Consider the following 11,281-nt stretch of genomic DNA (forward strand, 5'->3'; position numbering starts at 1 on the left):
TAACAGTATTGATGGAGAATTAAACTAGTTATCAGTACATAATTTACCTTAGAGATAAATTGCAGAGCATGGCTGAAGTTGCAGTAAATAATGCCAAGGTTATGCCAAGAAATATAAAGAGTATTTTGATAAGAAAACCTCCTCTCGGAAATTCAAGGTAATGATGAAGTTTTGGTTATGCTTCCAAATAGTTCAAATAAATTCCTTATGCAATGGAAAGGTCATATGTAATCACTGATGTTCAATCTAATGGTGTTGATTACTATGTCAAAGTAGGAAATAGATTAAAGTTATATCATGCAACTATGCTTAAAACTTATCATAGGAGAACTAAGATTAGTGTAATTCAACAAGAAGTAAATTATCTTTTAAATTCATCAAATTTGTTTTCAGCTCTTCAAGCTGAAGTACAGCCTGTTATTGCCGTTACTGAGATTATTGTTGTGATTGCCATCAAGAGATGAAAACTCTGGTAATTTTAATTTCTGTGAATCTTTGTCATCTGATAAAATTAATGATCTTGAATGCTTATTGAAGTCATTCACAGACTTTCATAAGTGATACTCCTGGTCGTACTAAACTATTTCTCAATAATGTAAAATACAAAGTGATGAACAATCAGAGCTAAGAAACTACCCAATTCCTTTAAGTTTGCTCGATCAATTTTAATTAAGGAGGTAGATAGGAATGATTAATATGGATATTATTCAACCTTCGACTTCTGATTATTGTTCACCTGTTATTGTACGAAAACCTAATGGAAGTATACGTTTATGTGTTTTATTTAGAACTCTTAATAAATATTCAGAATTTGATGCAGAACCGATGCCTAGTAAATAAATGACTATTTACATAAAAATGAATGGCGATAAATATTTTACTGAATTAGACCTGTGTAAGGGGTACTGGCAGGTTCCATTAGATCCTAGAGCTATGAAATATACAGCGTTTTCTACTAAGTAAGGGTTAATGGAATTTAAAGTGATGCCATTTGGTCTTAAAACCGCGTGTGCAACATTCGTAAGATTGATGAGACTAGTATTGTCAGGGTTATCAAATGTACTTGTTTATTTGATAACATTGTTATTTTTCAGTAAATCTTGAGTGATCATCCTGATCATATTAAGTTAGTTCTTTCAAGACTTCGTGACCATGGCCTAAAATGACAGCTGGTCCTGATAAATGTTCTTCGCATTCAGTGAAATAAAGTATCTTGGGTATAAACTAGGAAATAACTGTTTATCGCCTATTAAATCCAGAGTAGATATTATTAAATCCAGAGTAGATGATATTGTTAATATGCCTGTTCCAACAACAAAGAAGGACTTAAGTTTATTTATGGGAACATTAGGATATTACAATAGATTTATTCCAAACTTTTCTATTTTGGCTGCCTTAATGATTTATTGAAGAAAAACTGTAGTAATCAATTAAATTGGTCTGATAATCAACTTAAATGTTTCAATGATCTTAAAGCTTATCTTTTAAAATCTATCTTTGTTGCTGATGTAGAAAAGAAGTTTTTTTTATTTGCGAACAGATGCGTCGTTCATGGTTTGGGGTGGGGGGGGGGGTGCTGTTATATTGCAGGATCATGATGGTATGTTTAACCAGTTTGCTTATGCAGGTAAAAAGAAAATTAAATAAATCTGAATTGAATTACTCTACTATTGAGAGAGAACTTTTTGCAATTGTTTGGGGAATAGAAAGATTTAAAAGAATTTTTGTATGGTAAAGAATTTGTTCTTCAAACAGATCATGCACCTCTTAAGTATCCTTAACAGTATGAAAAATAAGAATGACCCGCCTTATGCGTTGGGCATTAAGTTTGCAACCATATTCTTTCTTTATTAAGTACATAAGAGGGTCTGATAATGTGTTCAGATATGATCAGTAGATGCATATAGTTTTTTTTTTTAAGCATGTCGTTCAAACTTAGTAGGGGGGTTTGTCGAGGAATGATGTGCTGCCATCTCTTGTTTATATTTTCACTCCATAGACTAAAGAAGTTATTTCTTTATTTGGTTGTCCTTGTTTGATTTTGTTTTCTTAACATAGTCCCCGACATTTCTCTGATCACTACCCGACACCTAGCCACCCGTAACAGTAAGTACTGAAAAGACTCCTTTATATAAGTTGTTATATGTATTAGTGTCTTATATAATGTCGTGTGTTAAAGTGATTTAGTGTTTTATAGTGTTATACTGTATAACTAATGAAGATTTGTGTATTGGAAATGTCATATGTTAACCTATGAGTGTTTAAAGTTTATAGAGTATAACAAGGTTTTACTTAATTGTGCATTTTCTGCATTCAAGAACATAAATATATTAGTGTTATATAGCTGTAATGTTTATATTTTGCTGAAACTCCTTCCGACTGGGTCAGTCGTCTCCATTCTTGATCCTAGACCCTAGACTCTTGGTCCTTGGATCTTATTTCATCCTTAGAGACTCATGATTCTTCGTCAGATTGTAATCACGTGCAGTACTTTTCCTATCCTGATTATACTCGCAAGATCTTCAATAGACCTTTATATTATAGGAGTTCCTGGTGTTATACATGAAGTTTGTTAATTTTGTATGTTTCAGTTTGTAAATATATTTTTTAAGTTAATAGAATTTTTCATGTATATACCTTTATATTAAAAATTAAACAAGGAAACTTAAAAAAAAAATGAACAATCATATATTTTTTAAAAGAACCAGAGTTCATGGATTATAAAATCCAAAAACCATAACTCGACAATATCCCATGCGGGTATGAGAAGGAGAACCACATGCTGGGGGTATGAGACTTGATGTCTGGATATGTGTGTTTGATTTTAATGTGTCAATGTATACATGGGTACATTTTGTAATTGAATGACTGTCCCAAGCATACAAGGTATAATGGCACGAATGTGTTATGACATGTGACGAATCCAAGTCTCTCCGGATATATGTAATTATTAACCTCTTGAGTGTATCTCTATGACATTCTTCTAAAGGTATTAGAGGTGCAGTATGTAGTACAAAGGTATTATGGTAAATTGGAAATGTGCTAATTGATATACCTCAAACTAAATAAGTCTTAGATTACGGAATACTTCCATTGCTGGTAAAACCCACAAGAACTCCGCAGTCCGTAATCCTTGGGAAAATCTTGGAATGGTCACGTGACTCTTTCTACACACTTGCAGTGTTGCCATTTCAGCTCTTTCAAGCAAAATCTTAATGTTTGTAGCGATTTGGGTGGAAAATTTGCGAGCGGGAATCCTGAAGATTTCTAATGGTGTTTTGAGGTTTTCTTGGAGGGATTAGTTTTTATAATTCATAAGTAATAGATGTGCCTGTAATTGCTTCGAAAAAGAATGTTGATTTCACCACGCCCTGTAATATATATTGGTTACAGGTTCTAGATTTTCCATTTTTGGTCTCAGTCTCTGAATGTCTGAGACGCTCTGCTGGGCCGCGTACCCCAACAGTTTTACAGACATTTCATGGCTGGTTATCTGTGAGCATCATTCATCTTCTTTCCCTCTGGTGTAGCATTCACTAAATCTGAAAGTTATTTGTATATCGTGAAACTATCTTGAAATATATTTTCCAAATACAAGCAGTATCGGTCTAAAGTCTTACAGAATTGACACCTTAACAGTAGTAGTTCGAACACTGAGGCTTCATCAAATTTCAGCTTTACCATTTCCTTCTATTAAATATTTGAGGTAGTTTTTATTTCTCAATTATTCATTAATATCTGTGACCAGTTATGTTTTCAGTTTTCCCAGTCGCCTTCTTCTTATGTATGATTACTGGTTCTGTGAGTCACCGCATATATATTATTGTGGCCATAGAAGCACTTGGGAACGTTATGTCTCTCTTACTTTCATTACTCTCCCTCCTTCCACCCCATCTCCAACTCGGGCTTCATCGTATCATGTTTGTGAACGCATAGTATTCCAAGTAGCTGGTTTATCAAAATTACTAGAGATCCTGTTAGTTACTTAACATTCTGCAAATATATATGTAAACTCTACTGGTCATTTTGACCAGATACATATGAAATTGTAGTAGCCACAATGCCCATTTAATTAATCAAATTCTTTGCTCAAATATTTTTTTACGAGGTAGCTTATGAGATCATTTGCCTCATCTTTCGATACTTGACAAATCATAATTTTTGCTGTTGTATCGTTGTCAACATTACTATTTAACCTATAGCATCTCTCCCTCTCGGTTTCAGCATTGGTAATTATTTGAGTCTGTAAAACTGCTTTCATGGACTTTAATTCCTCCAAAAGCCTCCACTTACACGCTCTTTTCTTTAACAATTCGCTCGTTACGGTTTATAGCTCCAAATTTATAATCAAGGAAAACTAAGGAAAGGCTCAACCCTTTCCCAAAGGAAAATGGCTGTGTTCATGGTGGTATTTACAGCAGTTGTAGCAAAATTTTGGCAGTCTTTGCAAAGATGATTAACGGATGGCATTCATAGGATAAACGAAGAGACTCAGTTTTAGAAAGTGGTATGGTATTTGTATGGTATTTGAAACGATCATATCTTAATTTCAGGAAAAGTAAAAGTTACGTGTATGAGTCTAGCTGGTCTTTGCTGCACAGATCTGGCGTGTTTTTTTTTTTTTAGTGTTGGCGAAACTGTCTCGCTGCCGCGATAGGTAGCTGTCAGTTTGCGGTCATTGCTGAAAGAAACCAACCCATTTAGTGTTTCTCCTGTTGTCTCCATTTAGTATTTTGTGAAAAAGTTAGTGTGATATAACGCAATTGGTGGCACAGGTAAAGTTGATTTAAGTAGTGTTATAAGTTTATTCGCCATACTCTTGTAGAAAATCAGGTTTTTTGTTTTTTGTGATAAGCCTAGTAATTATAGCTTAGGCTAGTCAAGTTGTATCAGGGGTAGGCTGTGGGCCTAGCCCAGTTGTTACCTTAGGTTTGTGCAATTTGCCCAGTAAATATACACACTAAGATACTCTACATTATCGGTGGAATGGTGACCAACTTTAAGCAGACAATCGAATAGTATGTGAACAACATTTTCACCCTCCTCCAGCACAGCAACTTCTACTGCTAGGGCCATGTGATTTATTTTGTATTTGTTGAAGAAAACTTAGGTTATATAACTAGGCGGTTGAATATTACTACCTAATCCTATCGCAGTGAAATTTTACGTAAATAAATTTTAGTAACTTTCTAAAAATCAAACCTTGAGTACTAAGTGATTTTTATTGATAGGCTATAGCCTTGGCCTCACTCCATTAACCACCAGCATACTTTATTACCTTATGTACTATTGAAATATGTATCTTCATAATAAATAGCTATTCGAGGAAAAGTCCCATTTTAATGAAACCAACTTTTATGTATGAGAGCCCAGCTGAGAAAATATAAACGTAGAGTTATGGTTGCGCTTGCAGCAACCATTCTTTCGGTAACATTTCATAAATTTTAATGGTACGTAGTAATAATATGTAGGGTAACAACTTTTTCTTAAAGATTAATTATTTCATATTCATTTACAACAATTAAGTCAGCCGAACAATATTATGGTGTATTTTTGTTAGTTGTTTGCGATTGGCAATGAAATTTAAACAAAACGGTGGCTTCCATTGTAAGTGACTCGTATAGGAAAAACATGCTTAGAATTGGCTTTGTTGTTTTATTTTGAATTTCTAAGGATACAGTAATTAATAGTATTTGTTATAACATAACCAATATTTCGTAAGGCCTTTACACAGATGGTTTTGTAATTTAGTTTTCATATACCACAGATGTGAGATAAATTAATGTAAATTTTATATAATTTTTTACCTAGTCTTATCTACAGGTTGTCTTTTACACGGAATTATGAGGTAAATCATGTCGGAGGAAGCCAGAATAACTTATGGGCCTAGTTATCAGTTGAGATACATCAGTCGGTTCAGCACGGTTTTTTGTAAATTGAGCCATGGATTATCCTTATGGCCTCCATTCAGTAGACAGCAAGCAGTCGATGGACATACAGAGAGCAGGAAAATTTTATACCAGTTATTTATTATCATGGGGATGATACCACAGTACAGTATACTATAAATTTTTCTAAAACATTTTTGCACCTCTTATTTCATAATTGTATGCATGTTAATTATTGTAGAGTATAAAATCATTAATATGAGAGCTTTGCAGTATTAGTAGAAAGAATTTAGTATTCATTTGAATACTTTACTGCAGTAGTAGAGTAGTTGTCACTTTCCAATGAAATGGGTAGGTGAACTCAGATTGGCACTATCAGATAGTAGCAGATGTAAATGAGATTTGCAAATACTGTACACTGTCAGTAGGGTAAGCTGCATCATAAGGGAACTGCGCTGTACTAAACTAAGGTGTCAAGATAAAGATATGTTTGGTATTGCCCATCTCCGGTGTCGGGAAGTGTTAAAGTACTTTTTTCTGAAGGTGGGTCCGAACACGGTTAAGGTGGCCGCATCTAGTTCCACTATTGTTTACCCTAGTATTTAACACCAAAGAGAAGAATGCAGTTACCTTAAAACAGACATTCAACATTCTTTGGATAACGAGTATGCCGTTATATCAATGTTTTTCCATTTTCAGGAACAGAGGTGGTGCTGAGGTTACTATCCCAAACCTGTGTGTGGAGTAAACATGATTGGATTTAGAGTTGACAACTGCGAATTTTATTTAAATGTTATAGGTAAGATAACTGTAATGTTCCTATTGTAGATTTTTAATGTTTTGTTTCATGGAGGTGGTCTTAGCATTTTAAATGCAATTTAGTAACTTAGTTTTGCACAAGCTGGAACCAATTCGTCCTCTCGCACTTTTGCCATTTTTTTTATGGTCATTTTGGATTGAGTTATGTCTTCTGTGTTGAGTTTGGTTAGGATGCTAAAGTAGGTAGTCTTTTAAGGTCGAGGTCTTTATTGATATAAACATTCACCAGATGGAAATTATTTATTTACCCCCATGTTTGGGAAACCTGTAAGGATTGCCGGGGTTAACTTGCATATTTGTTAGGCTTTCACCTAACTACTAATTTTCATATATTTCCTATTTATACTAATTATCCTTGGTTCCTATTTGTTTTTCCAAGAGTATTGTGGAACAGTTATTAATTTGTCCAAAACATGATGGAACAATGAGTATTCTTTGTTGATTAGTTGAACTAAAGTTTGCAGTTTCCTGTACAGTATTTTGTTTTTCTAAGTATTTAAGAACTTGTGTAAAAATGAACAACAATATGCATTCACCGAGACCCCAAAATGTATTTTTTAAGATGTCTGTTTCTGTATCGGTGGTTGAAGGTTCTACTATGACGACAGTAGTTTGAATTTAAAGGTACAAAAGGTAAAATGGACGATATATGCCATCTTAAAAGACTTCTTGAAGGGAAACTAGCCATTTTTGGTAGTAGGCTGTGAAATGTTTTGCCAGCCAGTTATATTTGAGGAAACTACCATGAATACTTAATCACTGATTATAAGTCATGAGATATATTATCCTATTTAGGCACCATCGTGTAATTTTAATTCAACGTAGGTCCAAAAAGTCGGTGGGCTGAGTATACTGGGTCACAATCACAATTCCATCTGGCATTTATCAGATTCCCAGCCCAGTCAGGTCTGACAGCATTCATTGTCTTCAGTAACCATTTCAAATCGTCTGAATCCATGTACAGGATGACTTGGTTACCCCTCCACTCCTAGAGGGTTGGAACTTGGAACTACATATAACAGGTAATTTTCTGCAACCAGTTTGTGGGAGCTGCTTTGAAATAAGTGCTTAATGAATTGCAGTGTATACGTGCCTATACATATGCAATGGACTCTCTCTCTCTCTCTCTCTCTCTCTCTCTCTCACACACACACACACACACACTCAATTATTAGTGTGTGTGTTGTATTCAAGAATTTTTATTTGAAGGACATTGATGTGTTTTCCAATGATGATTTGATTGCTTTATTATTTGTGTTTTCCAATATTGTTTTGATTGCTTTATTATTTTTTAAGATATTTTTACGATTTAAGGTATGGCATTTTTAGTATCTTAAAGGAAATTGGTAACACATTCAGTAATTGTACAAATAGGTTGTGATTATGCATTTTGAATTGGAGCTTTTAATTATTTCTTTACTAACTAATGTTAAACATCATAGCTAACTAGTGCATTACATAGTCAAAAACACTTGTCAAATTAAGACATTCCTTTGATTGGTGATTTTGTGGAACAGTTACAGCAGGCAATTTTGATGTGACCTAAGCCAAAGCAAACTCTTTAAACTTCATAAATGTAGTGAATAAATTCAAATTAAGGTGACCATAGGTTTCTCTAATAAGTCAAACAAAAGTCAAATTCCTTTAATCAGTGTTATCTCGATGCATTCTCTAATAAGTCTTGTTTGTTGTCAAAAGTCAAATTCCTTTGATCAGTGTTAAATCTCAATGCATTCTCAAGCTTAAAACAATCTCTAATCTTTCAGAGATTTAGTGGGTACTGCATAAATATTTACTAATTTTACTAGTGTATAATTCTTAGATAGGAACTGGTTTCTACTAAACCTGCTTTATATAAATATTTAGTTTATTAATTTTAAAATATCCAGTGGTATTAAAAATTTTACACCACTGGTCAACTTATATTTTAAAACTGAACATTTTACTGATAAGCCCAGATGCTGGAGAGGAATTGAGAAGAAACGTGGATGCAAAAATTTAATACATTTTAATTAAATCGGCGATGACAAGTATGTATACTACAGTGGGACTAGTATACAATGTTTGTGTAGTAATTCTATTTTTTTTTTTTTTTTTTACAATATCTCAGCCCACTAGAAGCGAGATGTATGCAAGACAAGCAGATGGGACTACAATGAATATTGTACTTAGTAAACTGCTGATTTACAGAGATGACAAGGTACCTTTAGTGCAATTAATATCACTAGTAAAACTTTTTGTCTTCGAAATGTGTAGTTTACTATATTTATTAAATAATTCCATACACTAGTTCCTCCTAAACCTCTCTTCTGGCTAAGATAGTCCAAGTCCAAATTACCGAAGACTAGAATTGCTATGAATTTCAATACAAAAATGTTTAACTACACAAATGGAAAAATTATTAGTACAATATTCTAAGTAATGGTATTTTAGTAATTAGTTTTCCTCTTTGGTACCCAACATCCCTGTAAATCATTAATAAAATCACAAGACATGGCGTTATAGACTAGAGGATCACTGAAGATACCAAGAAAGAGGAGACAAGAGTATTAATGAAGAAACCAAGAAAAAACTAAGGATCGTTAAGCCTTAAAACCAGAGGAATTATGGGTGACAAGAGGATCACTGAGGAGATCAAGAAAGAGGAGAGAAGACCAAGAAAGAAGGAAAGATCGCCGAAATTCAAAAACCAGAGTAATTAAGGGATCACCCCAGATATCAAGAAGAAATAAGAAAATCACTGAAGGTACCCAGAAGTTCTGAAGAAAGCAGAATTGTTGCAGGTAATCCAGGGCCTGTAAATTATGGTCCTGTTAATTAAAGTAGTAACAGGTTAAATACTGTACTAAAAATTTGGGGTTGACGAAATAAATTTTATTTAACTCACTCATTCTAAAAGAAGTGTCACATTCATGAAATAAATGTTGGAGTAGATAAGGTCACATGCATCAAAGAAATTTCTTGCGGTACTCTTGGCTGTATTCGGCTATCTTTATGCTGCTAGTTTTGTATATTTTGTAGTACCTCCAGTTCAGCCATCTTAGGAAATCCATTCACCTGTCATTTTGCCAGCCATCTTGACTGTCACCAGTTTTAAGTATTTTTCTTTAAGAGTTTAGCAGTTTCCCTCATTCAACCATCTGCCATTTCTACCTCTAACTTCAAACTAACTTCGCCTTTATAAAATTTAGTTACATCCAAGTTAATAGATTTATCTATAAATCTTAGAAACCAAAACCCTTGCTGGCTTAATACATTTTGGTAGTCCCTATTTTTCTTTTGTTGTAGTATAGCAGCACTCTCCATTCAAATGTCATGTAATATCTTTTCTAAATTTTTCTGGACGACATTACTGGATACACCATTTCCTGTACTCAACCGTTTTAATTGTCTGGATACACCATTTCCTGTACTCAACCGTTTTAATTTGTCTTTTTCCATATGTTTCTGGAACTTTTATTTTCTACCTCCATCCCTCTTTGTAACTTCTCCCATTTTCTCTTATCAGGTCTCTGAACCAGGATCCACAATGTTTCTTCCACCTCCAGCTTGTTTCTTCCACCTCCAACAGTCTTGGTCGGGCATGCCACTAAGGGGTTAGAGATGTATTTCTGGTGAAAAGTTCACTCTCGACGTGGTTCGAAAGTTACGTAAAGCCGTTTGTCCCGTTGCTGAGTAACCACCTTGGAGTAACCACTGGTTCGGGTTCCATGTAACGTAAAAACACCATACAAACAAACAGTCTTGGTAATTTTTCCCATTTTCTGTTCTTTCTACCTCCAACTGTCTTTGTTACGTCTCCCATTTTCCGTATCTGGTTTCTCGACCATTTACACTAGATTGGGGCGTCCAATTTATTCCGTCGTGTTTAGTACTGGCCCCTGGGGGTTACAGTCGTCCGAATAATATTACTTTAAAATCTTGTTCAGTAAGTAAAATAACATAGGAAAACGTCAACTGCCATAGTCTACTTAACAGCGGAATGAGGGCTTTATTACCGAAAATGCAACAAATTGTCCACTTTTAGGAAGAAAACGCAACTAAAATCAACCTCTGGTATGAGGGCGAAAAGCAACTAAAATGAACAAATTACGAAAATGCAACTATATAACCACTAATAAAGAAAATGATAAATGAAGAAAAATGCAACTAAAGTTAAGTCCAAATAAACTTTACTACGGAAAAAGGCTTGGGCAATGTCTTATTCCAAGTGACCATAGTAACAAACTTTAGCTTTGCGAAATTGAAAACAACTGATTTAACTTATTTACAAAATTTCCAATCTCGCAACTTCCCCGGGGTACTTCCGTAATCTAAGGGGCATGGCGTCATATATTACTGATCTATATGTATTACCATTTTCGTGTCGTGGAATATTCACTTTAAAAAGTCTACTTAAAATACTTAATGTAAGAAATTAACTAAATTACTAAATGCAGTATTTAAACTACGAACTAAAAATTGCAGATATAGTACCGAGAATGTCAGGCAATCACTACAACTGCTTTTGAATAAACTGTCTTAAGTACTAATGTATTTAAATGTTTCGAAGTAACCAAAATCGTGATTAACCA

The 11,281-nt window shown here is 34.1% G+C and overlaps 1 long non-coding RNA gene across 1 annotated transcript; it reads left to right on the forward strand.

The window, feature by feature from the left end:
* The first annotated feature begins 4,684 nt into the window (after window positions 1-4,684).
* LOC135197561 (uncharacterized) lies at window positions 4,685-9,485 on the forward strand. Its single transcript, XR_010310601.1, has 3 exons — window positions 4,685-4,775; window positions 6,588-6,687; window positions 8,818-9,485. It is a non-coding gene; the product is annotated as an uncharacterized LOC135197561 (long non-coding RNA).
* Window positions 9,486-11,281: the final 1,796 nt, after the last annotated feature.

The sequence above is a fragment of the Macrobrachium nipponense genome, chromosome 21 (genome assembly GCF_015104395.2).
Source record: "Macrobrachium nipponense isolate FS-2020 chromosome 21, ASM1510439v2, whole genome shotgun sequence".
NCBI classification, from domain to species: domain Eukaryota; kingdom Metazoa; phylum Arthropoda; class Malacostraca; order Decapoda; family Palaemonidae; genus Macrobrachium; species Macrobrachium nipponense.